This window comes from Haemorhous mexicanus, chromosome 6 (genome assembly GCF_027477595.1).
Source record: "Haemorhous mexicanus isolate bHaeMex1 chromosome 6, bHaeMex1.pri, whole genome shotgun sequence".
NCBI lineage: Eukaryota > Metazoa > Chordata > Aves > Passeriformes > Fringillidae > Haemorhous > Haemorhous mexicanus.
The window spans coordinates 20,409,551-20,436,074 of NC_082346.1; the positions used below are offsets into that span (position 1 = coordinate 20,409,551).

General features: G+C 49.1%; 1 protein-coding gene across 3 annotated transcripts in view; it reads left to right on the forward strand.

Moving 5' to 3' along the window:
* The first annotated feature begins 7,763 nt into the window (after positions 1–7,763).
* The window catches only part of SLC25A22 (solute carrier family 25 member 22), a 51,201-nt gene continuing 32,440 nt past the window's right edge, over positions 7,764–26,524 (forward strand). Inside the window, exon 1 of one of the 3 annotated variants that reach the window (XM_059849153.1) lies at positions 7,764–7,858. The gene's annotated coding sequence lies outside the window, so the exon portion shown is untranslated. Of the gene's footprint in view, positions 7,859–10,868; positions 10,957–26,524 lie in introns of those variants that run through there. The other 2 variants (XM_059849154.1, XM_059849155.1) reach the window with 2 other exon arrangements.

Sequence of the window (26,524 nt, forward strand, 5' to 3'; positions counted from 1 at the left end):
CAGATGATCTGGCAGATTTTAAGGTTTTAACTGTGCATGATCCCAATGTGTCCAAAATTCTCCCAAATGAATTCTTACCAGGAAAAGCCTACTTGCATAAAATTTTAAAAGTAAAGCAAGAAATTGTTTGCAAGTGGGAACATTTATTTGTCCTCCTTTTTTTGGCTGTAACATTTATAGCTCTTTAACTGTTATAATTAAACCTTCTTCATAAACTTACAGATGTCCAGCAAAATGACCTGGGTGTTTCCCACATGTCACTTCAAGTTTTTTCTAACCATGACAGTCCTCTAGCTGCCAGGAGACAGATACAGCTTCTACAGATATTAATAAAAAAACCCTAATAAAAGCCCAGACAAAGCTCAAATCAGTTTGTTAATTCCATAAAAAATACAACGGAAAGCCTGATTATGTTCTGCAGAGGGTTAAACTGTTTACACAGTCCTGTCAGTAAAATGCTGTATAATTCCCAGTACAAGACCTGACTGAAATACAAAATCGAGAGTGAACCCACAGGGACTGTGTTCTGTTTCTCTGTTTATTGTGTGCAGGCAGCAATGCTGTAAAACTCTGCACATCCATAGGATTGCTCTAATAAAGGAAAGGAATTTCTGTGGTGCACTGAGGGCTGGATGGCTCAACCATGAACCTACTCAGCTTGACGTCAAAACTGAAAGAATATTAGAAGATACCCAGTCTGTAAGATTTCCTTCTACTTGGTACACACAAACTTAGCAGTGTCATACTGCTTGGTATTTTAAAAGGGAAATGAAATCTGACGGTCCTTAAATTCACTGTTTTCCTCCCAAGGGAGGATCACCCCATGTTTTCAGCCTTTAAAGCAAGCATAGCTTTCCCTGGGAAAGGGAGTGGGGCTGGCTTTCAGTCACTGGTGCATCAGAACCCCTGCCCAGAGCAGTGTCAAAGTGAGCCCACCATGCTTATCAGTTGGTACTGTTAAAATGGAGAAAACAGCATTCTCTGCAGTTAAGTGTGTGTTCATTTCCTGAACTTCACAGAAATAAACTCTGTGTTCTTAAAGCACCATTTTTCTGTAAATCGGGGTCTTGAAAATCCATGAGGAGAGTTTGACCCAGTTTGACCTAGAGAGTTTGTTCCAGTTTCCAGGTACCTTGAAAGAATTCGGTGAGTGGAACACATAGAAACCAGATAGGCAGTATGACCACGCCTTTATTCTTCTTGTCTCACAGTAGGTCTGTAGGTTGATCCAGAAGTTTGGAGCTAAGACCCTTCTGCTTGGTTTGCTCACTGAATACCAGTGCAGTTCTTGTCTTTTCCAGACAGGAGATGGTAGAACAGGAAGATGTGCAAGGGGCAGGTGAATACTACAGAGCATTTTAAACTCTTTTCTTACAGCAAAGTATTACTTCTCCTGGGAAAGGATGGAGACTGTGAATACATGGTTGCCATGCACTGTTTCTCAACTAGGTGGCACCAAACGAAATAGTCCAGTGTCACCTGCAAATTAGCAAAAGGGGGTACTTTTTTCCCTCATTCTGTGTAGTTCTAATGCTGACTCCTTGCTGTGGAAGGTTTGAGGCCAAAACATAAATGTTGTGTCAGAAAGTGATTGATTAAACTGGTGGGGAAACAAATCCTCGAAAAAGCAAAAAGATACAGAAAGCTGAATGCATTCCCACGTGAAAGGAGCAAGAGATTTGGGGCTGCCTTTCTCAGGCAAGAGTTGGATGAGACAGCAGCAATAGAGAAACAAAGCAGGCAGAGGAAGCTGATCAGACATCTCTATTTGCTTTCTCTAGAAAAGCAGGATGGCTGCAAATTTTGTTTCTGCTGAATCCCTGTGGATAAGAGGAGACCACACTTGCAAGGGTGGGAGGAGGCAGCTGTTGCTTGAATTTCTCCTCAAAGCCGTGTGGCTGAGCTTCACTCCTGGACTGAGAATTACAGTGGTGACCCAAAACAAACCAGGTAGCACTGCTCAAAGGGGGAGACAGGATTTCTACTCTGGACATGTCAAGCTTGAAAACATCTGCTCTGCCCTGTTTTCACAGCGTGTCAGGCTGAGTACACAAAGTCCCATGTGCTGGGTCACCTGGTGGGGCCACATCTTGGGGCAGGCCCTGCATGGTCATCTGCTGCTGGGTCACAGGAGTCCAGGGAAGATAGACTGAGCACAACCCAGAGCAGTCAGCTGGAAGGCGTTCCTGCCCATGGCAAGTGAGTTGGATCTTTAAAGTCCCTTCCAACCCATTGTGTGATCACCCAATCCATTGTGTGATTCCATGAAGTTGGGCAGGTTTGATTAAACTAACAGGACATGAGAGATTAAGGAATGCTGCTTGCAGACATTTAGTGAGTGCCTTGGGAAAAGAGCAAGGTAATATTCATCATCTCTTAGCTGCCAAACTGTCCTAAGTTTCCATGCTTCTACAACCCTACCGGCCCTCTACTTGAAGCAGCAAGAGTAAACCTTGTAATTTCTAAAAGACCCCTCAAATAGCTTATGAAATTATTTGAGTTTTCCATCCTAATGTAGGAAACCTTTTTCCTGATCAGAAGAGGTACCAGGGTATGGCAGGCTCACCTGTGGGACGGTTCCAAGGCAGCAGCAAGAACTTAAAGCTTTGGGTGTGAACAGGATCACACAGTGATGTGAGTAACCCCAGATGTGTCCCAGCCATACTGTTTCTGTCAGGTTTCTGCCAGAGGCCAGACCTGGTCTTCTGGAAGTGTTTAGCATCATCAGGTTTAGAAACAGCAAATCTGCATGTCCAGAAGAGAGTGGAACTACAGAGGGGGGCTGCAGCCTCTATGGAGTCACCCATCTCTCCCTGTCATGTGAGGAAGAGACCTGGCTGATGAGCCTGGCTGGTTAGGCTTCTAATTCTGCTCTGTTGGGCTGATGGAGAGAAGCTTTAGATTACAGTGAGAAGTAGGACAGGAAAGCTGGATGAGGGAGGTAGTAACAGGATAGCCGGGGAAGGACATGAGCTTAGGCATGAATCTTCACCTTGCTGCTTCTTCAGCCACGTCCTTGGAAGAATTTACTTCCTCTGGAAGCAGCAATGGTTCAGGACAAATGTTTTTGGGTTTCTTTCCCTCCAGGCTGGAGGAGAATGGAAATCGTTGTGATTCTTAGCATCTCCCCAAGGCCAGAGCTGAGAGCAAGCATGGCTTGTGATATTGATTGTAGCTGCTCCCTCTCAACATTGCAGGTTTCTGTCTCCTGGTGGCTGCACAGCCTTCATGTGTTGCAGGAGCATCAGGCTGAGTGACAGTCCTGGTGAGGCTTTCATCCCGGCACATTGAAAGGAGCAAGAAAATACATTGCCTCCCCCTCAAAAATCCCCACAACAGATGATTTGGTGAGGCTTTCATCCTGATGCATTGAAAGGAGCAAGAACACATGGTCTCTCCCCCTCAAAAGTCCCTTACAAGAGATGATTTCTTTGCAGTCTGGGCAAAGTAAAGAAAATCCTGCTGCTTAAACAGGCTATTTTGAGACAACTGCTGTGCACGAATGATGGCTGTGAGGCAGAGGCAGTCACAAATGGATCCATCAGCTTTTTGGGGTCCTAAAATAACATGGCCCTGAAGGAGCTGGCTGCAGCTCTGGGTGAGGCGGCAAGCCTGGAATCTGTGACTCTGCCTGAGGTCCAGCTCTTTCACCCGTGGCAGGGTGACAGTGTCCTCAGCAGCCACTTCATCCTGGCAGCACGGAGCCATCTCACCTTTCTGCCCCCAAGAAACAGCCATGCAGGTTACTGCCAATGCAGATTCCTCACAGTTGTTTGTCAGCTGCTGGAAGGGGAGACGAACAAACGAGCTGTGGAAGGTGAGGAAACAGGAGCAAACTGCATTCTTTGGCACCCATCTGTACTCTTGGGCCATACTTGCAGAGGAAAAGAGTGATCAGTGCCCCATAAATCTGATGCCACCTCTGCATGGGGACAGATGCATACGGTGGGAATCTGTTGGTCATTTTCTCCCAGGCTTGAGGGGGAACACCCTGCTGAAAGGCTCCCAGGGCAATAGGTGGCTCCCTGCCAGCAGCTGTGCCCTGAGTGGGATCTGGAGGCCGATCTCACAGCCAAGACAGCGCCAGTCATTGGCACTCAATGAACAAAAGTGCCTCACTGTTTTATCCAGGAGATAAGCGTGGAGGGCATGAGATTGCTTTCCCTTGTGTTGTCTGTGCTGAGCGTGGGAGCCTGTGTTGGCTGCCAAAGGAGCTGAGGCACTGCTGCTGTGGCACATGCTGAGGACAGGCAGGGAACGGGGCTGCTGGGTGTGGGGCAGCCCTGAGGCTGGAGCCTCACGAGTACTGGGCACTGTGAGATGCTAGTGCTTACTGGAGGCTGCCAGCCCTGCAGGACGTGTTGCAGGAGCTGGGCCATTGTTTAAGTCAGCTCATGACATGTTACTCATTAGAATGCCAGGGTCAACCCAGCTGCTTTAAAAGTCACTTCAAAAAGGAAGAAAATGGTCCTTTTTTTTTCTTTCTTTTTTTTTTGTTTTTATACACACACTTCTGTGCTTTGAGCATCAGGGGGTTTATTCCCACTAATTGTTCAGCATTTTAATCAAATAGCTACTAAGAAGATGTGTGCAGTCTCTTTTCAAGGAGTAATGAGCAGAGAGGACAGACAGACCACATACATTGGATTCACCAGTGTGATCTTGCAGCTTGAGCTTTTGGGAACAACAGAGCCGGGTTTGGGGTTAAGCTGTCCCCTTCTTGCACTCTCCAGCTGCACAGCTGCATCCACATCCTCTCTCGCTTCTGTAATGTCAAATACCTGCACAGAAAATGAAACCAGACCAGTGGTTTCTGGGTGCTTCCTGCCATCCCAGCCGGTGGCCAGCTGTGAATCTGTTAATTTTACTCATTCTGTTTGACTATACCCTGTATGCATCCCCTAACACCTCCGAGCTGTTACCTTTGGCAACACATCCTGTGGTCTCAATGGAGAACAAGACCAGGCTTGGTTGGGATTGATTTTTCCAGAAAACAGTGTTGACTAGTGCTAATTACATTACTGCCTCTTCAATATGTATCAGTTGAATTGTCTACCAGTGCTCTGAGGACCAGTCCAGGCCAAGGGAGCAGTGACCAAGCTTGCCCAATTTTACTTTTTTAAGCGTTGGTTTAATAACCACACTCAGCAGGCACTTAGGGATTTCACTGGCAGCCCACAATTTATTAAAACAGAAAACAATGCAAATGGGGAAGGAAACTGAAGAGCGAGACCTCATGAAAGCCTCTTTCTTTGCAGCAGACTGAACTTGACCCCTGTCCTTGTAGGGCTGAACCAGCCCACAGCCCCTCTGGGAGGTGGGCTGAAAGCAGTGCAGAATTTTGAGACTCACACAGGACAAGCTTTGTGAAAAGAGGAGCACAGACCTGGTCTAATGCTTCTGTGTGCACCGTGATGACAACAACGTTGCCTGGTACAGGAGGTCCTGAGCTGTGCCCTTCACCTTCTGTCAGACACAGACAGCACTGCTTTTGAAGCTCTGTTTTGCACCAAACAGTTTTAAATCTCTTTTGTGTCTGTCAGGAAAAAAAAATTACGTCTGAAAGCAAAGGAAACCTTGACAACCTGGCACTTGCTGAATACGAACTTTCTTCCTCTGCTTCCTTTTTTTATGCCTTCTATTAAATGCTGCCGGAAGAAACGGGTCCTTTGTGCCATGCAGGTTACAAAGAGCAGTTGTTCTTATGCAGCAGAACCAAAAATAAAAATGTGTGATTGCAGTCCTCCTGAGAGGCAGCACAAAGATGGACAGTGTTAACCTCTTCTTTGCCAGGGCATGGTAATGTTCTGCCAGCACACCTACACGGTGATAAACATTAACATCTATACCTCAAGCCACACTGAGTTCAGTTCAGCTTTGGACTGAGAGGATACAGGACAGTGAAACCCACTGATGCCTTTACAAAACAGGACAGAGTGGGGATATGCCACCACCAAGGAAAGGAGTGGGAAGCAATTTTGCAGCTGGGGAGTAAGAAGACTTCAACTCCCCGATACTGTTCCCCAAACTGGGAATTCCTGCAGCAGTGCCCACCACAGCAGGCTGCCTGCAACCCAGGCCTTGCTGCCTGTTTTTCCAAGGAGATGGTGGAGATAGGGCTGTGGGGTTGGATAGGCCATTCTGGCATCTCCCTGCCCACTGCACTTGCATTTTTCTCTTGTGCTGGATGCTCATCCAATATATGCCCACAAAATGGCCACAGGTCTCCTCCCTTGGTCAGGCACCACCCTTCTGGAGGGAGCTTTCCACCTCGAGTGCTCCAGTATCCTCTCATGCTTTGCTCAGCCCAGGTTGAATAGCACACAAGGAGAGCTGATCCTCTTTTCACCTATATCCAACTCACTACCACTGGCTTCTGATGCTTCACTGCCCTCTGGTTTACATCTTCTTCTCACCTTGGGTTCCATGTCCCCGACTGTGATAACAAGCTCCTCTTGTTTTCAGGTGAGTGAAGAACTGTGAGTTTTCTGGGCTGTTCACTGCGACTCCATATTATTGTCACCTCTCCCGTGTACACCATGTCCTCATTAGCCCTACATGCTCCTGGGAGCATCCTTGTAGGCGCTCTTTTCTAGTCACCTCCAATTCATTGCACAGGACAACCGTGCACTGATGCTCTGCCAGCTTCCACAGGCCCTTGGTACAGAGCTGGTAATCCCACACTCATGGGGCCTGGTGTATGTGAGCAACGAGGGAGACTTAGAGATGTGTTCCCCTGGAGATCGTCAACTCTTTCCCTGCTGGTATCACACCTGTGGATGTTACAGAATCACAAAATGGTTTGGGTTGGAAGAGACCTTAAAGATCATCTCACTCTATCCTCCTCTAGTGGACACCTTCCACTAGATCAGGTTACTCAGAGCCCCATCCAGCCTGGCCTTGAATACTGCTGGGGATGGGGCATCCACAGCTTCCCTGGGCAACCTGTTCCAGTGCCTCACCCCCCTCACCACAAAGAACTTGGTCATCCCAAGAGCCACAGAGATCTGTTTGGCTGCTGCTCTCCTCCTCACCATTAAAATGCTTAATTTCCAAGGCCTGATGAAACAGTCTCTGTGGATGTTTTGTCCCAGAAAGGATTTAGGTCCTATAATACTCCTGAGAACTCCAGGTCTGCAATTGAGCCTGCTAACCCCAAAAATCAATGCCTGCCAGTAGGGGTAGCAGGCAGCACAGCATGGTGACCCAATGGGTACAGTGGGCCTGGCTGGTATCCTGAAGAGAATCACAGAATGTGCTGAGTTGGAAAGGACCCGTAAGGATCATCAAATCCGACTTCCATCCCTGCACAGCACCATCCCCGGGAGTCACACCCCGTGCCCGAGAGCATCGTCCAAACGCTTCTTGTGCTCTCTCAGGCTTGGTGCTGTGAGCGCTTTCCTGGGGAGCCTGTCCCAGTGCCCAATCACCCTCTGGGAGAAGAACCTTTTTCTAAAGCCCAACCTAAACCTGCCCTGACACAATTTCAGGCCGTTCCCTCGGGTACAGATGACAGACTTATTTCTCCCCGCTGCAGCTCGCCCCATGTCCTGCCGTGAGCCGCCTCTCAAGACGGCTGTGGGCGCGGCCCGGGGCTGCTCGGGGCACGGCGGGGCAGTCCCGGCCCCCCGCGCCCGGCCGGGGGCGGCGGCGGCGATCCCCGGGCGCCCCGGCCCGCGTTGCCATGGGGACGCGGCGGCCGCCCCGGCGGGGAGGGACAGGCAGCGGCGGCGGCGGCTCCTGCGCCGAGCGCGGCCGGAGGGGGCAGAGCTGAGTCGGGCCGGGCCGCGCCGCGCAGGAGCTCCGCACCCCGCGCCGCACCGTCCCCGGCCCCGGCGGGAGCCGCCGCCGCCGCCCGGTAAGTGTGGGCACGGCCCTTCCCAAGCCCTCCGGAGGCGCCGCCGGGGGTCCCGACACCACTCCTGCCGCCGGGATGCAGCTCGGCCATGCACCCCGGCCTGGCTCCTGCTGCACCGGCCCCGCCGCCGCTCACCCTGGCCCCTCATCCCAGGGGTGTGCCGGCCGCCCGTCCTGCGCCCCCGGGCCCTGGAGGGCCGTCTTCTCGCCCCGGGGGGCTGCGGGCTCCCCACGTACCCACCCCCCTCCCTCCCCGGCGCTGCGGGCTCCCCTTGCCCGCCGCCACTTCCCCTCCTCACCCTGGGGGTTTTAGGTCTTCCCAGCCCCTCCCCTCCTCCCCGGTCTGGCTCGCTCTGCCTGATGGCCCCCGCTCGCCGTGGTGCGGGGCTTGCCCTTGCCGGGCGCGGGGGCTGCAGCCGCGGTGCGCCTTCCTCTGCCCTGCCCGCGCCGGGGAAATTGCGGGTGACACGTGTGCGGCTCCAGCGAGCCCTTTAGTGCCCCGGAGCTGCAGCTTTTTATATTGAAAGCGATTAACGAGTTTCACCGGGCTTCTGATTCTGGGGCGATTCCTAGGATTCCCTGACCGCCCCAGTCGCAGCGCAGGTCCTGCATCTAAGCCCCTCTGAGCTCCTTCCAGACTCTCCTAAGCCAGATCCCTGCCTCTCTGAGATAGGTCAAGGTTATTGTGCTCTTCATGCAGTGGACGGGAAGAGTGGAAATGTGGACAGACTATGGGATTTCCTCAAGGTCACCCTGGGAACTGGACCCCAAGCATCCTCTTGCTGCACCCTCTGCAGCTGCTGGGAGAGGGTGAAGTTGTGGAAATCGGATTTTCCAGTGCCCCAGCCTCTTTCCTGCAAGGCTTCTCAGATTGTAGTGTATATACCTTGCCAGGTGTCAGGGCAGGATGCCAGGTATATTTATTTGGCCTGATGTCTTTTGGCTATTAGAGGTTTACAGTTCAATAGTGGGTATTTTTACTGTAGTGTGTTAATCTCTGAGAGTCTCGCTGCTGTTGGGATCTGACTTCGTGGTGCTGCTGCTGCTGTTGTTGGGATGGTATCTGCAGTGATTTTGATCACTGTAAGTAACTGTGGCTTTGCTTCTCAAGAACTCGCTTCTTGGCAGTGCCAAGCAAAAGGCAACTGAACTAAAGTAGTGCTGATAAGGATGTATCGTGGGACTCGGGTGGTGGTTGTCTTCTTGTCCTCTACTTCTGTTTTGCTTTGCAGGCTGTTATAAACAAAGGAGTAGGCAAGGTTTAATAGGAGGTGTTCCTCTAACCTCCTCCTCAGAAAATAAACACGAGGATTTAATGAGGGTTTACCTCTTTGAATGTCTTGCCTGTAGGATTTTCAACTGCATGCTGTTACTTGTACTTGTTCATACAGGTGCAGTTTTCCTCCTGGTGCTGTGCCCTTGGGCTCATCTGTTCACCAAGTGCCTGTCATAGTAAGGAGCGTTGTGTTTTGGGGGTGGTGGCGATCTGTGGCACAGATGGATGGCTGAGATGGAAAAGGGATCAAATCTGTGTTGTAAACTGAAGCCTTGCTCTGAAGGAAAGTCTGCAGTCCCGTTTGGTGCCCAGCAATCTTGTTAATGTCTTACTAGGATGCCAGAGCCGTTGAGCATCTTCCTGCTGCCGTTTTAGGAAGGGATCGTGTGCTGTATTAAATTACTAAAAGGTAGAAATCACTGACAGCCTGTCAAGGCCATTTGCTCCCCTTTTCCTGCCAAGATTTAAATTAGTGGGCAAGATGGGGGAAATACCTACCTGGCTAGCCAAGGTGACAGCAGCATGTCCATGTGGAAGCAGCCCCTGCTTGCTTGTGCGTCATGTTTTTTCTTGTAGGTTTCTGCCAGGGCAAAGGTGTGATGGAGGCACAGTGACTGGTGGCTGGTGTGCCTTGAAACCTGGGAGCCATAGGATTTGGAGCTGTCTGATAAGGGGAATTTGGGGAAAGTCTTGCTTAGAAGCTGTAAGCATTTCATATGTCTATACAGCTGTTCTTGCGTAACTGTTGTCATCCTGAGAATTGTGAAACAGTAGGAGGGAGAAATTTCCCAGAGTAGGGCAGCTGTGTTTCCAGGTGAGTAAATGTTGTGTTGTGTTTAGCTAGAATAAAATCTGTGTATAGAGCCAACATCCCCGACCAGGGGCCCAATTCTGCAGATTCCCATGAGAACAGATCTTCCTTGAGGGTTAAAGCCCAGTCTAGGGAACGTCGTTGTTGCAGGGTGTATGATGATCGTGCAATGCTGTGGAAATAGTTAAATATCTTTGGCACTTCTTGAGGAGTACACCTCAAGTGTATTCCACCACCAGTTGATAGCTGGGTGTGCAGCTGCGGTGTGACCTACGGTTTGTGCCCTGGATGGGGGAAATGTCAGGAGGAAAGGGGCTGTGACCTGGTGCTGACCCTTTGTACAGCAAAGGGCACAGGGATACAGCAGGAGCTGATGACTCAGCAAGAAAACCCCAGACTGTCTGGGTGCACAAACTGTAAGAGTATAAAAGCCCAGGAATGCTTTTGTTAGGGGTCCCTCCCCAGAGGCACCAGGTCAAGGTGTTTTTGTGTCACTGCACCATGATTAAGTTACTTAGAGGATCCAGACATCTGAGACTGCTGTGGGAAACCCAGGGCTGAGCCAGTAAGGAAACCCTGTCTGACTGTCTGAGTGTGGGGTGTGCAGGGAGCCAAAAGGGCCACCCATGGGGTCACTGGAGCCATCTGCTGTGAAGGGACTTTGGTCCCAGCAGTCAAAGTCTTGGAATGGGGGGAGTGTGACTGACAGAGTGGCTCCTGGATGGTCAGACAGGAAAGTTTCTTTAACACACTGGGTTTTATCTGAATAATCTGCAGCCAGGAGGCTGTAAGATGGGTGATGAGGTGTTCCTTCTTCCTCAGCAAGGAATACCTGGGTGTGGAATAAGGATGCATGCTCTCCATCTCCGGTCCTCCAAAGGATCAGGCCTTGTGTTTGCTGATGGGCTGACACTTGTTTTACAGATGCTGGCAAACCTCTGGACTCTCACTCCACTGTGGAAATAAGATGCTTCTGGAGGGTAATTGCCAGATTCACAGTAGCTACTGGAAGGTGGGATGTCCTTGTGAGGTCCGAGGGGTGAAAGGCTTGTGTGGTGGGAAGAAAAGTTTAGCAGCATTGACCATAACTGCAGAGGGACTCCTGTCCCCTGGTGCTGACTAGCAGCAGGTCTGTCTTGTTCCACACCAGGCTTGCTTTTGTCACTTGATCCCTGGTCTCACTTGCAGGCAGGGAACTGCAAATCTTTTGCACTGCCAACTTTCCAGTGCCAGCAAGATGTCTTGCACAGGGCGTATCTCTTAATGGGCTGGGTTTATCTGCCTAAAATCATATGGTGCTGTCAGAATGACATAAAAGGGCTTTGAACTAGGGCCCAAAGGGAAAGGAAAAGGGTTGGAAAAATACAAAATATTTTTGTTCCATTGTCAGGAGAGTCTGGGCTGGGGAGATGATGTGTAACCAAACCAGGTTTGGAATGGCTGGTACAAATGATCCTGAGAGCTGCAGTTAATGTGTGTTATGATAGGATGCTGATGCACTGTGAAGGGAGTTTCTACATTTTCCCCTTTTCCAGGCTGTTTCAGAACAGAGAGCTATTTCTTCCTAAGCCTGATTTCTTCCTGGCCTTCCTTTTTCACAGTGTTTTTTCCTCTGTTTGGTTTTTTTTTTTTTTTTTTTTGAGGGGGGGTTTGTTGTTGGTTGGGTTTTTGTTTGTTTTGGTTTTTTGTTTTGTTTTGGGGTTGGTTTTTTTTTTGCTTTGCTTCTTTGTTTTTCCCTAGAATGAAATTTCTACGCAGCTGGTGGCCCATCACTGGTGTCCCAGTGGCCCATCAGTGGTGTCCCAGAGCACCCTTTACTGGAGTAAGTTGATACAGCTCTGGCAGACAGTGGACAGCAAATTTAGTTTGCACCAGCTGAGTTTGAGCATCATGTGGGAGCCCTGGAGCAACAGGAAGAGTCTGGTCCCACAGCCTATTTAGCCTGTCACTTACAAGTTTGTAATGTCCTGTTAGGCTTCCAGTTGGACCTGTCTTTCTCTCAGCTGCCTCCGCTCTCCTGCTAAAATCTGCAGTGCTGTATAGGACAAATGTCTGTTCTGCTCCTTCTACAGCAACAGTGCAGGATGGGGAAGAATCTGCCTGTTCATAGCGTTTTGCCTTCTGCTGCTGCAGGTGCATAAGGACTGGTAATTATTCCTTTTACATCCATGATGCATTCTCCTAAATCCTTAACTGTGTTTTCAGGAAATGCAAAAGTCTGCTTTAATGCCCATGTTTGTATATTCAGGCTCTCTTAGAAGTGACCAAACATCTTCACTACCACAGATTGGGAAATACAGAATTGTCAATTACTTATGGCAAATGAGCTGGAGATGCTGCCTGTTGTAGGCAGTGCATTGTTTTTATTTGTTACTCTTGAACATGTTGAACACCATGCCTGTGTTCCATGGTTCCTAAATGGCTGCATGGACTCCAGCCTTGCTGGAGACAGTTGTCTTCTTGTCTGTCTACAGTGAGACAACAGGGATGTGACTGCAAGTGCCTATTCTCTGCCAGAGAGGTGTCTGAGGTCTAACAGGGCAGTGTGTTTCAGCTTCTGTGGCACCATGATGTAATGAAGCAAGGCTGAATCCTCTGGCTGTACCTGCTTGGTTTGGGGATTGTCACTTGGCCATATGCAGCTAACAGTGGCAGCTTGCTAGAACTAACACTGTGTTGCTCCAGCTAATCCTAACAGCAGATAAATATTTTTTTCCTGTCCTCTTCTGTTTGCCTTTCAGCACAGAGATAGCAGGAAGGAGGAGTTGGATTGAGCTGTCCAATGCCAAACTTGGATGTTGCTTTAACCTTGCAGTATTGATTGCCTGGTAGTTTGAGTTATTGTGAAGAAAAAGTAACAGGAGGTACAAAAGCTTTAGAAAACAAGGCAAAATCCCAGACAAACGTAATGAAAATACCTTGTCACTCTGGGTGGTTTGGATTTCTGTCAGGCAGTTTGCTCTTACACATCTGCAAATATAAAAACTTTGAACATTTTCTGCCTTAGGTGGGCTGTCTCTGTGGAGATTATATGCTCGGGGAAGGGAGAGGCATCCAGGCAGCAATGTTCTGTACCAGAAGGAATACGAAGGGTTACTGTTTATTTAATTTATGGGGTCTCTGTTGATCATAATTTAGTACAGCCTGTAGTGAGCTGCTCACAGGAGTGCATTCTTACTCTATTTTGTTAAACCTTTTTGTAACTGGTACTTGCTCTTGTTTTGGTAGTCGTGTTGTGGGTGGGTGACTGCATCTTGTCAAACCTTCCTGTGCCCTGCTCCTTCCTTTGGCACTGATGCTGGTGTATGGCATATCAGGAGAGCTGTGTGGATTTTTTTCTTTCCTGTGTCTGAGGCATTTATCCAGAAGCCAGCAGGAGAGAGGCTGGTTTTGACCCAGCTAAGTTTCCCCAAATAGCATGAATTTGAGGAGCTGGAGATGACTAAGTCACATCAAAGACTGTGCCTGCCCCACCTGGAGTTTTGACTCTGTGTTTGGGGCTTATTCTCTCAATTTAAAAGCTGTCCCAGCTATGAGGAAGGTGGATGGATGCCCTTTGTGGACAAGATGGGGAAAGGGAAGGAGAAGGAAATATATATGACAGTGATGCTTCTGCACTGGTTGAGTAACTGGCTTGGAGGAGGTGTTTGGGAAGAGAGTTATGTACTTTTCTTTTTTAATTAGAGCACAAAGATAGGGGACTTTCAGCAAATGATAGTAGTAGGAAAGAGATGCTGTGCAAGTGACCAATTGGTTTGGATCAAGCCAGAAAGAAGCCCAGGAGCCATGATCCTTGGTTTCTGAATTCAGCTGCAGCTTTCAGTGAAGCCTTTTTGCTTTGATCAGGGGCTGAGCTGTGAGAGCTCCGAGCTGGATGAGTGCTGACTTTTGTGTGGATAAATGCCTGGAGCCAAGCTGTAGCATGGGGTGTGCTTAGTCTGGGCCAGACCATCTTCATTTCTGCTGCTGCTGCATCTCTGTCTTTGTCACTTTGGTGTCTGACATCTTACTGCCCTTAATGGGTGTGGAGGAAAGGACAGTTCCCTGTTGCCTGGTGGGTCTGATGGGATGGAAACTCCTTCTTCAAGGCCATGTGCGGACTGGGAGTGTGTTTGTGCCCTGTTCAGTGCTGTTCTCTTTGCTCTGTGATAGTTAGGGATTTATAAAAAAGAAGAAATTGTGTTTTAAGGACAGGCTGTGTGGGGGGCTTACTGTGAATTTGAGTCCTGCTTTTCCTTTGCTACAGATTTAGAGCAGAACCTGGGCTAAGCAATAAGTCTCTGATCCTTTCCCTTACAATGCAATGGGAGCAGCAGCACTCCAGGCATTTGCCACTTAAAATGACTGTGGCAGCTGTTGCAGAAAGTGTGATCTGATCTAGTAAATGGTCTCTTCTTCTAGGTGTTTCACCTCCCCTTTTCAGTTTGTGTTGGCTTTCTCAAGGGTCGTGGTACTAGCTTCCTTTTCCATGCCCTGGGCAAGCCAAGCTCTTCTCTGTAAGGCAACAGGAGCACTTATTGTTTATGAAGACTATTTTGTAAGTGTAGTAGTTTTTTTAAAGGACATAAAATTCATTGTGTTGGCCCTTCCCCTTTCTCCTGAACTATCCCACTTGCTTTATTAGCAGCTAAATGTGTGCATGACCTGAGCAGCTGTCGTCTTTTTGATGCCCTTTTTTATTTTTTACAGAACTTACAATGTAGATTCTGTGGTGCCTCACACTGGTTCTTCAAAAGTAATGGAGAGCTTGAAGGAAATAGCTTGGGTACTGAAGTGATAAGCACTGCAGAAATGCCAGACACTATATAAACAACTAAACTCAGCCCCCGGCCCTTCCCAAAAGAGGGATGATTTGCAGAAATACTTCGACAGATGGTCTGAATTTGGCTTTGGAAAGGGGGAATGAAATGCCAGGTCGCTGCTGTGCTGTGTGTGGGCGCGTGCCTGCGTGCAGCGCGTTCCCTGCCAGCGCGCTCGGGGAGGCTGAGCCGGCTGCTCCGGCAGCCCTGCGCTCAGGAGGCACCTGCACGCCTCTGACTCAGGGCCTGTGCCTCCGCCGGGCCCGTGCGGAGCAAGGTCCCCTTTTCCCTGCCGTGAGGCTCAGCTGTGCCCGCTCGTCAGGCTGGTCTGGTGGAGGTGAGCCAGGGGCAGTTTGCAGACACTCGGAGTCAGCTTGTGGGAGAGAGCTGCAGAGCTGCTGGGCAGCTTGTGAGATCTTGCTTGGCAGACTGCTGAGATTGTAGGAAGGCCATAGGTCATCTGACACTGGGTTGTTCCTAGTGCTGGTGCAGTGTTCTGGACCTGTGTCAGTGCAAATTGAGGTGGTGTGGAGCTGAAAACAAATGGATCAGCTGTGATAAAGGGCATGTGCTGTTTGGACACACCTGTGCATATATGTGAGCTAGCAAATTGCTGGCAGCTTGAAAGGGCGTGGGTGAGGGTTTACATGTCATGGTTGGGAACCCTGATGAACTCTGCTGTAGCCAGCCTCCCCTCTTCCTCTCTCCAATGAAATTACTGCTCTTGCAGAGGAGGGAGAACGTGTTTCCCCCAGAGCGCTGCAGCATGTCTTGAGTGGGCTCTGCTCTGGGGCACGCAGGTTCGCATGTCTGTTGTCACAGCTGACTCCAGCTGGGTTATAGATTGGAGCCCAGAAGTCCTTGTCCAAGGACCTTTGGAGCAGAACAGCGTGTCTAGTTTCTGCATTGCCAAACTGTTGCCAGTCTTCTGTTCCACTGCTCACTGGCATGACAATTCCTTGTGTCTACTGCTGCCTGCTGTTGTGCCATGCACTCTTTGTGAGACAGGGCCGGTAATTAGAGCAGAGTTGTGAGGTGTTTTTCATTTGGAAACTTTTTGGAAACAGTTTCTCAAGCACTGCAAGATGAATTGCTTTTCTGAGGGTGTGTCAGGTAAATCTTGTGGATACATTTGTCGGGTAGCAGCATTGCCCTGCATATATGGAGCTGCCAGGTGAGACATCTGATGTTCGGAGAATGACTTTACAAGTTTGATTTACTTCACTTTTTCCTCTTTTCCCTTTCTTGTGTTACTCTTCTCCCTGCACTCTGTTTAGGTGAGCAGGACTAGATGTGTTTTCATTTGCCTGTAGCCTCCAAAATACATTGTCTTCCTGCTGGGAATGCCTTGCCTGCCTTGCAGCCTGCTGATTCACAGCACTCTGGGTGAGCAGGGAGCTGGGGAATGCATTATGCCACAGACTCCTGAGCCATCAGGTGGTGGTTGCAGTCCCCTTGGCAGTTCCTCTGCTTGTCACAGAGTGTGTATGAGTTTCTCTGGAGGAGCTGCTAACCTCTTCAGAAGCAGCGTGACCCATGTGGGGCTGCTGATGTGCGTTTAGCAAGGAACCATTTTGCTGTGGTCTGAACAGTTCTGGCGTAAGCAAAACAGCTGAGGTGGGAGGTGAGAAGGGCTTTGGCAATGCAGGAGCGGAGCAGTTGTGTTCACGTACCCCACAGCAAAGGGACTGGCAGCAGCAGTGTCTTGTGGCTGAGAGGCAAGGAATATTGACTAACACATTTAAGTGGCATTTCTTCTAGTGCACTGGGAGCACTAGTGAAATTCTGCTTTTGGCACTGAGAAGTAATGAGATAAGCTTTGTTCTTCAGAGTAATGAGAGAGCTTTGTTCTACCTGCTGTTGCAAAGTGTTTGGAGGGCTGGGAAATATCCTTTTATTATTCTGTCAATTCTCCATGTCTGGTCTCTTGTACAAAAGGCCTTGGCTCTAGTAGGCAGCTGAGCTTGCAGCCTATACACCAGCATGGGCATGCTTACGTGGTGGCTCCTGCTCTGTGCTTCTCTGTCACCTTGCCTTAGGTAGAGCCTAGCTCTTCACTCCTAAGGGTCATGCAGGAAGGATCTGTCCTTTCACACCCTGAGGTCCTGCTTCATTCGCCTGTGATATTTCAGCCTCAGTTGAAATGTCCATGGCTGATGCTTTCAGTGCACTGTGGGATGCAGCATTTGTGGGATGCTTTGCAGTTCCAGACAGGCTCAACAGTCCCTCTTTGGGACTTTTGAGTGACAGCTATCAGTTGACATACAGACCCACAGGGCTTTGGGTTACTAGGCCTTTTAAATAATTTTGTTAAGGGCCCAGAAGCTCTTATCTCCCAGGCTTCCCTGGAGGGATTCTTGTTCTATTTTATTGTTGTATATTGGTTTACTTTATCGGTGCACTCAGCAAGCTGCTGCAGGCCGCTGCCAAGAGGAACAGCCCTGCTTCCACTCTTGCCTCTCTCTGCTTATGTCAACACAAGCATTTGTGTGTTCACAGCTACATGTGACCTGGGAATAGGCCTGGTCCAAAGTGAGTTCTTGGAGTTGCTGGGGAAAGGAAGAGCAGTAGTCTGAAGTTGGACAAGTGGTTGAGTAACCACAGTCTCTGCTGGGAAAGTAAAATCATGTGGCATTTTCCAGGGACTAAAAATCCCTGGTACTGTTCCCTTCATGAAAATCTTTGCACCTTCTCCGCCAACACACCGTCAAGACTGCATCGAGCCTGTACCGGTTCCTCTTTGTGCAGAAAAAATGGTGTTGTGCTGCCCTTCCATGGCACTGGCTCTCACCTGGTACCTGGTTGTAGATTCTCTCTTTGTTGCAGAGAGACAGCATCATGCCTTTATAACACTTAAAATTCACATAGCATAGCAGCCAGAGAAAGGTGGTGGCTTTTCACATCTGTTAGGGATGGCCCTAAGATGTGCTGCCAGATGCATGCAGTATAGGAAGAAGTGATAAGAGAGGGCGAAGAAAAACCCAACACCTTTGCTTTGCTCCAGTACAGTCCCCTAGTGCTTACAGGAAAAGCACATCCTTCAGGAAGTGCTTGGTGAGCATGTGTCCTTGGAGGTGCCAAGAAATATGACCAACTTCCTCTCCTCTTCCTTTCCTTCCCTTGCATGCCAGGAAGTGGTCAGTTCCTAGCAGACACCTCAGTGAGCATAGCTGATGCTGGGTCTTCTTCTCCAGAGGTGACAGAGGTTAGAGATCTGCTTACCCTTGGGCTGGAGAGATGGGAGGCTCCTCTCTGAGCATATCTGAACCTTGCTGGGATTGTATGTCTCTCTCCTTCTTGCTGCAGCCTGTTAGATTTCTGAAGGCTCTGTTGCCATTTTGACGAGGGAGGTGCAACTGTCTCTTCTGCCTGCCTCCATTGCCAGATAGGTTTAGGGATGTGTTGGGATTGCCTAACGTGGTTATGGTCCCACTGCAGGCTCTGCTTGCTGTCTGGCTGGCTGACTTTGGGGTTGGGGAGGAGATGGGGCTGTATGAGGAGCATCACATGGCTGGATGATGGGTGACTTGCAGCTCTTGGTGCTGCTCCAGGGCTGGAGGCTGCTGGTGCCATGTGGGAAGGGGGCTGCCAGCAGGGTTCCAGGCTCACAGTCCCAAAGCAGCAAGGTGTCATCCCAAGGCTTGTGATGTCTTTGGGCCACAGAGATAGGAAGAGACAAGCTGGCTGGCCCTTTGGAGACAGGATCCTGTGTCTATCGTTGCACCAGGGGCTGGGTGAATGAGCAGGATTTTGCACATTAACCAGGCAGCAGTTGGGCTGAGTGAGCCGTAGGGTGCCAGCCACAGCGTTCCTGTGCTTCTCCAAAAGCTGTGTCAAGGCAAGTACTCTCCGCCGTCTCACAGCTATTATGAAAAAGCCTGTGTTTGCTGCACCCTTCTCTCCCTTTGCCCTCAGGGCATGCTGGGCTTGTTTGAATTAATGTAATTAGCACATGCCTTATTAGCTCACTAAGGCACAAAGAACTCATGTATATTTGTAGCCAGGTTAAGCAGCTCCTATTAATTTAATAACCGTGTCCTCCTTAGTGCATGGCAACAGTTAATCACTGGTGGTGACTCAGGACCAGTCAGTATGGAGGAAATTTGGGCGAGGTGTGTATGTGTGCGGTTCTCTTTTATTGTGCTGTATTTTTATTAATGAGCAGAGCTGTGAAGGGAATTAGCAGCAGGCGCAGTAGATGGAAGGGAACTTTCAGTGCAGGTTTACTAAACAACCAGCCCTGGATATTTCCTATGCTCTATGCTGTTGGTAGAAAAGGATCTGAAGAATGAATCAGCGAAATATGACACACACTGGGAGGCGGAAATTTACAGAAATAAACTTTAGCAACCCACGCTTGAACTCTGCTCCAATCAGGTTATATGCTAGGTACTGATAGTAATTTTGCTTCATTGTCTATCCTATTTCCCCGTGGTGATTTTGAGGCAGAGGAAGTGGCTAGTGTATTCTGGTGCTGCTCGTATTTGAGACTGCAAAAGAGCAAGATTCTTGTAAAAGGACAAAGGTAGTTGCAAGTAATTTCATTTGCTGCAGCACTGTGGTCCTTGGTTCCTTTTACTGTTCGGGGTCTTGCCATGCACAGCACTTAGCTAGGTCTCATGGGATGCTGCCAGGATGTTTGCCACCAGATATTTTGGGGTTTGTTTTGGTTCTGTTGTTTGGTTGGTTTTGGGGTTTTTTTCTTCCTTTTTTCACAGAAGCTGCAGGTTATGGTTTGTGCTCCACCACCCTGGAATGATGCAGTCTGTGAGTCCAGGATGTTGATATGTATCTCTGTTCCAGTCCTTTTGCATGTGGGATAGTAAAGTCCTGCACTGATTCTAAAACTAGTAAGTTAAGCATTTTGGGGGCTTTTTTCATATGCATGCACAGGAGACTTCCTGCATTTCTTCTCTTCTTCCTCCTCCTTCAATAATCACAGGTTGTGCTCTTTGTGGCGAGCACAAGCTGGGAGGAGGAGCAGGAAGAATGGTACTGGAAAGCTGTTGATGTGCTTGCACTGTTTTGGTCAGGTTTCCTGCAAGTAACAGTTAGGACGAGGTGCAGGTGTCCTGCCTGCTCCTACTCCCTCTTTTTATTTTACCTGTTTGCTGTTTCTGCCTAGTAAGCTTGGGCTTGCAAGGCCTGAACTGTTCTTGGCCATCATGAGCCTGTGCAGGAGCATCATTGAGAAGATGAAGTTGTTACAGTCAAAGGGATGACAAAACCCTGATGAAACAGGACCAAAGTGTGTATGTACTTGTAATAATGTGCCCTCTTGTTGCATCTGGCAGGGGACCAAGTCCCTAGGCTCCAGCAGAGATGGTGAGTTCTTCTGGCTTGCATCTCTGCTGAGAATCTGGACCTCCTGGGAGGCACGGAAGGAAAACAAGTCTGAGATCTCCATGGAGTGACCAGGGATGCACACAAGTCTTGCTGCAGCAGATTGAAGCAGATAAATTTAATTTCTACTTTCTTAGAGCCTATTCTCAGGAGAACTCAGTGTTGTAATGAAGGCTCTGTGAGTGGTGTGTGGGGTGAGGAGATGCAATGGGTGAGGATCTGCAGGGGTGCCCATGTGCAGTTCCTAACAGGTATATTGCAGGGGGGAGAAAAAAACAAATAAACTCTGGGGGAAGATAAATACCTGCTGGGGTACCTCAGATGCTGCCCAGAGATGGTGATTTCCCTCCCCTCCTTCTTTTTCCTTTGTTTCAGGAGCAGGTAGGGACACTGCTTGGCTCATGCTGGCTCAAAACTGTGGTATGCTTAGTACGCACCAAGACAGGAGGCTTTTTCCAGAAAAGCTTTTTTAGTCAGTGTTGTAACTTTGTCTGGTGTAGAGATAATCTTCTTCCTAGTAGCTGGTACAGTGCTGTGTTTTGAATTTAGTATGAGAACAATGTTGATAACACGCTGATATCTTAGTTGCTGCTAAGTACTGCTCACTCTAAATCAAGGACTTTTCAGTTTCCCACACTCTGCCAGCAAGGAGGTGCACAAGAGGCTGTGAGGGAGCGTGGCAGCAGGAAAGCTATGATGTGGGCACCATGGTGGAACCTGGGGGGGGATGACTGCCATGACTGGAGTGCTGCAGTGGATGACTATATGCTCCTCAGAAGGGACAGTCAAGGAAGGAGAGGCAGCGACTGTCTATTAGGGAGTGTTTTGACTACTGAGAGCTGAAGGGTAGTGATGACGACCTAAGGCTGAGTGCCTGTGGGTGAGAATTAGGGGGAAGGCTAGCAAGGCAGACACCCTGGGGGAGAGTATGTTACAGGCCACCCAACCAGGATGAAGAGACAGATGAATGAGCCAACTGCTTCATGATTGCCAGCCGTTGTTCTTGTGGGAGACTTGCTGGATGTTTGCTGGAAGCTCGACAGAGCAGAGAGAAGGCAGTCCAGGAGATTCCTGGGCTGTGTGGAAGATAACTTCTGACACAGCTGGTCAGAGAGCCCAGCAGGGGTGCTTCCTCCCAGACCTGCTGTTTACAAGCAGAGAAGGGCTGGTGGGAGATGTGGTGGTTGGAGGCAGTCTGGGGCACAGCGACCATGAAATTACAGAGTATTCAATTCTTGATGCAGCAAAGAAGGAGGTCACCAAAGGGGGTCCAGGAAGGCTGAACATACATTAAGAAGGGAATTTTAAAGATGCAGGATGTCCCCCTGTGCCAAAAGATGAGCCAGCAGGAGAGAAGACCAGCCTAGTAGAACAGGGAGCTTTTGCAAGAACCAAGGCAGGTAAAAAAAGGGTTTGCAGCATTTGAAAGAAGGGGCAGATGACTCAGGAAGAGTACAAGGACATTGTTAGGTCACATAGAGAGAAGATAAGAAAGGCAAAAGCTCAGTTAGAGCTCAGTCTTGCCAGTGCTGTGAAAAGTAATAAAACGTGTTTTCATAAATACACTAACAACAGAAAAGAAGGCCAGAAAGAATCCCCATCCTTTATTGGATGCAGAGGAAACAGCCGCAAAGGCTGAGGAAAAGACTGAGGTGCTTAATGCCTTCTTTGTCTCAGTCTTTACCAGTAAAACTGAGTGTCCATAGGGCAGCTGGCCCCCTGAGCTGGTAAACAGGGACAGAGAGAGTACAAAAGATCCCCTGCAATCCAGGAGGAAGTAGTCAGTAGTAAGGGAGCTGCCAGAGCAGCTCACCAAGCCACTCTCCATGCTAGCCCCAAGGCAGGGCTGCCAGGAGTCCACTGTGGGCACAGCAGTGACCTGAGCTGTCAGTCCTTCCCCTCTGCAGCCTCTGGTTTGGCCACAGTGAACCAGCACCATTTCAGGACTACACACTTTAAGGCATCCAACAGGAACGGCTCTCTGGTTGGTTGAGTGTTGCTCTGGTGAGGTACTGCTGCAATTTGGCCTGAAAAGATGTTTATTCCTCCCAGCAGGGTCACTGACACCCCTTTCTTTTGGCAGAGAAAGCTGAGGGCCAATAGCCCTGGTTTCATTGCTGGTAGGGAATGAATGGTCCCTTTCAGGCCCCAAGACCTCAGCTCAGTGCTCTACCTCATTCCTGCTGAGTGAGATAGAATCCAACCCTTAACTTTCCTTTGGGATTCTTGGTTGGTTGTTTTTAATTACTGCTTTGTGCATGGTGGCTATTTTCTAAACTGGGAGAGGGGAACTCTTTTCTACTCAGCCTCTTGGCAGTGCACCCAAGAGAAAGGATTTGCACCAAGTTTCTCCATGGTATGTCCTTCCAGTTCCAAGGGTTGGTCTGTCTGTCACTGTCAGCTGGCTCTGCCTTTGTTGACCACCACAGGTTATTGAAAAGGAGTGCTATATGTAAGTTCTTAATTGTTCTCCTTGCTCTCTCTCCCATCTGCCAGACTCCCAAAAGCTCAGCAAAGTTGTCTTCTCTCTCCAGCTAATGCTGCACGTCTCTGAAGCTGTAATTTCATAAAACCTGGTGTAAAGAACAGAGCCAGAGGAGGGTGGATTTAAAAATATTTAGAATTGTATCAGTTCAGCATGTCACATGATTTCTCAGGTGGCACTTGGAAAGGAGCATTACTGGCAATAAGCACCCACTTAATGTTTGTCCAGTAACATCCAAGATGCACTTGCTTGTACATCAGCATGATCATGTGCAGGTCGTTTTACTGTCAGTTAGCTTGTGCTTCTACTGCTGCCTCTGCAGCTGCAGAATAACCTAGCCCATTATAATCTTAATTTAAATAACCATTTTATGTAAAAGTGTGTATATATATATATATATATATATATATATATATATATATATATATGTATAGTTCATTGTATTTGCATATGGATTACCTGTTCTGTAGCTAACTCTTACAGATCCTTTTGAATTGGTGGAGGGACTTGCAGGTTTCTGTAGACCAAAGATTGGAATCCACCACTATTTTCAAGCAAGTGCTGAGCCTGAATTTTTGCTATGGCCATGCCCTGGCCTCGTATGACGACATCACTGAAGATTTTATGAAGAGATGCATGCAAAGGGTTTTCAGCCCTCTGGCACCTACTCCAAGACAGTTTGCCTTGAGCATGAGTAGTTGTCCTAAATTTAGAGGCTTGTTACTTGTGTTATAAGTGTTATAAGAGGAGTGACAGGGCAGCAGGGCAACTTGCATGATGTGGCATTTGTGCAGAGCAGAAGAGCCAGGTCTTTTGAGACTTGACCCAATTGCCTTTTTGAGGACTTTGAGAGGAGGCAGGTTGAGATGAGAAGAGTGCCAGCAGCTCCCATGGGTTTTCTTTGCTCCCCTCTGTCTTTCCAGGGGGAGCTGTGAGCACTTTTAGACCTGTTGTCTCTCTCCTGTGAGTGAAGATACTGCCTTAAGAGTGTTTTAATGTGTTGTCCTTCAGTGGAGTAGCGTGTTCTCAATAAGATGACTGCAAGCTTTTTTGTCCTGCTGAAACCTTCCCTCTTGTTCCTTCAACTTATCTTCTCCAATGTCTTTGATACCAAGACTTCCCCTGTGAGCCCTGGGTGAGTCACTTCTCCTCAGGGCTGTCCTTACTCATCCCATCTTGCAGCTCAGTTGCAAAACCTCCAGGACAGGGACTTTCCTTTACTGAAGGTCAGAGCAGCTCCTAAAATGACAGATCCCAGGTGGGTGTTGGGGCCTTTTGGTGTGCTGCAGTACTGATACCCACACCCAGCTTCAAGATGAGCGTTAGCTTTCTGTCTCTTGATCCAGGGCAGTCTCTACCCAAGACATGCAGAGTTGAAGGGTGTATCTGGTGTTTCTTCCAGACCAGCACAGGCCTGTTGCCCAAGTTTTCTGTCTTGGCAGATGGCTTAGCATCTCAGTGTTAAAGGGATCATGCTGATGCAAAAAGAGACCTCCATGGGACTCCTTTTGTTAAGCAACAGGGCAAATGGCTTCTGCTCTAATGTAAGTCAATGGCTGTTTTTTTGGCCTGGATAAGTTCTCCAAGTCAGGAAGGCACTTCTTTTGCTGCAAGTACCTTTTGGAAGCCCTGCTCCAAGCCTTAGCTCTCACAGAGGTAACACCAGGTGCTTGTTGTCTTCTTGTCTTTACTTACTGTAAAAGATTTCTCAGCAAAGCAGGCAAAGTTGCATGATGCTGCTGTACTGGGAGTGGGGGGGCATCCTCTGCTTCCAGCAGGATGGAGAGCCCAAAGGGGAGGGAGTAGGAAAACTGGGTGTGTTCCTCCTACTCTTACTGCCTGGAGGCAGGAAGTTCCCCACCTGCTTCCCTGCTGTTTTGTCCTCTTGCTTTCCAGTGATACCTGCTGCTCCACTCACTTTGATCTTTGCTTTGGAGTCAGCAGCTATGCTGGCTTTTCCTATTGTGGCTGAGACCAGGCAGATAGAGGGGGCAGTTGCCAGGAGCAGTCAAGGCTCTGCCTGATGTCTTTGGTAACTCCTTTGCTTTGCCAGGAGGTGACCCTGGTGACTGAGAGCATCAGGCAAATCTTGACTACTGTTGTGTGAATCTCCTGTAGTCTCAAGTAATTCCTGTGGAGAGGATAGTTGCAACACTGTGCATGCAGTATCAGAATGTGGAATATTGCTGTAGTCCCAGGGGCTTGAGGGATTGTCCCTGTAACACTTCCAACTCGCCCCTGTTGTAAATCCTCTTCTATTGCAGCATTATGGGTGACTGCACTGGTTTGGATGTGGTGAGTAACTATGTCTGCCAAGATGTTGGACCGTTTCTGTTTGAGGCTTGTTTTCTTCCTAAGCTGGAATGTTGTCATAGACACGGGGTGTTCGTCAGGCTGCCAACTGTGGTTTGAAATCCTGTAGGTGAAGGGCAAGTCAGTGATGGAGCTGGAATGTGAGCTCAGGAGTCCTCATTGCTAATTGAGAGTTTTGTTCCTCTTTTTCCCCTCTGTGGGCATTCAAGTAAATCTATACTGCACCACCTGCGGTTGTAAAGCCAAACACCTCTACAACAACCCCCAGCCAGGGAACTCAGCTGTCCCTTTGTGGCACACAGGAGGTGTTTCAAGGCGTTCTCTCATCACGAGGTCTCTCAGCATGCAGTTAAGGCTCCCCAGTGTGCAGGGACAGTGCAGGCTGGATATGGGGGCAGAGTCTGCCTGCAGTTTGCAAGGGTGCCAGCCTGACTGTTCTCGTGGTGATAGGAGGAGGCAGGGGGGGAACCCATCCCGACCAGCGTGAGGGAAGCTGCACCAGACAGAGACAGAGGTCAGTTGTGGAGGATGGAGAGGGACTGCTGGAGCTGAGAGTCATTGCAGGGGCTATTAGGGAAGAGTGCCCTGCCTGCTGAGGCTCTGCATCCCGTGCCTTGCCAGCTGAGTGGGTGCCGTGCCACTGATCCTGTCTGGCAGGGTGTGAGCAGCCAATGGTGCAGGCGGCTGGCATGGCACCTCCCCGCTGGTACTTTGGCCTTTTGTCACCTGAGGCAAGGGGGAAGACTGCCTTTGGCTTGGTGCTTTCACAGCCCAGTGTGGTACGGGTACAGCTGGCTGCTGACCACCAGGCAGGTGAGTTTGCGTGTGCAGCCCCGGGGCTTCTGCCTGGTGCCAGAATGGTGTGAAGGGGCCGTGCTGTCCCCTGTGCAGCTGGAGAGGTGACGCTCTCTGACGGTGGAGAGCATTCACCAGCGTATTTGAGAGCTGCTTTGTTTTCTTGAGGACTAATGCCTTGCCAGGTCCTGCAAGGAAATTCATGGCAGTCCCTGCTTTCAAGGGCCTAAAGGCAAGCAGGCAGCAGATTAAACTGCCACTTATTTTCTCTAAACCCTCTGTCCCAAACTGTCCTGAGCAGGCAAGAGCCAAATTGACAGCTTCTCCCCAGGTGATATTAGCTGGTGCCAACTCCCTTGTGCACTTTGTGCCTGTCGTGCATCTGGAATGCAGCTTCTCTCAGGAAATATTTGCAGTTTTATTTTGCACTCCTTAAACCTTATTGTGATGACAGCTTTGCTCCTGTCATTAACAAAATTTGGCAGTGTCCGCATCTTGAGAAGCATTTGTGCTGTGAAGGAAAGTGGGCTGATCCCAGAGGGTTTCTCCTCTCCCAGCAGGTACTCGTTGCTGATTCCTTCCCCTTGCCATCCCTGACTGTGAGTGGTTGCGTGGCAGTGTTCTCTTGACACAGTGGATGCTGCCACAGTTTTGTTTCCTCTGCTCACCTTCTGATCCCTGTTTCTTGACATCAGCTTCTCTCACTGGGGCTTTGAGTTTGTTTGCTCTCAAGACAAATAGAAATATGTGGAAGGGAGTCCTGACTTCCCATTCTGCTGTTTATTCTTAAGTCAAGGTTGTAGTTTAGAAGTTGGCTTTCAGTGACAGCTCCAGTGCTGGCCTCC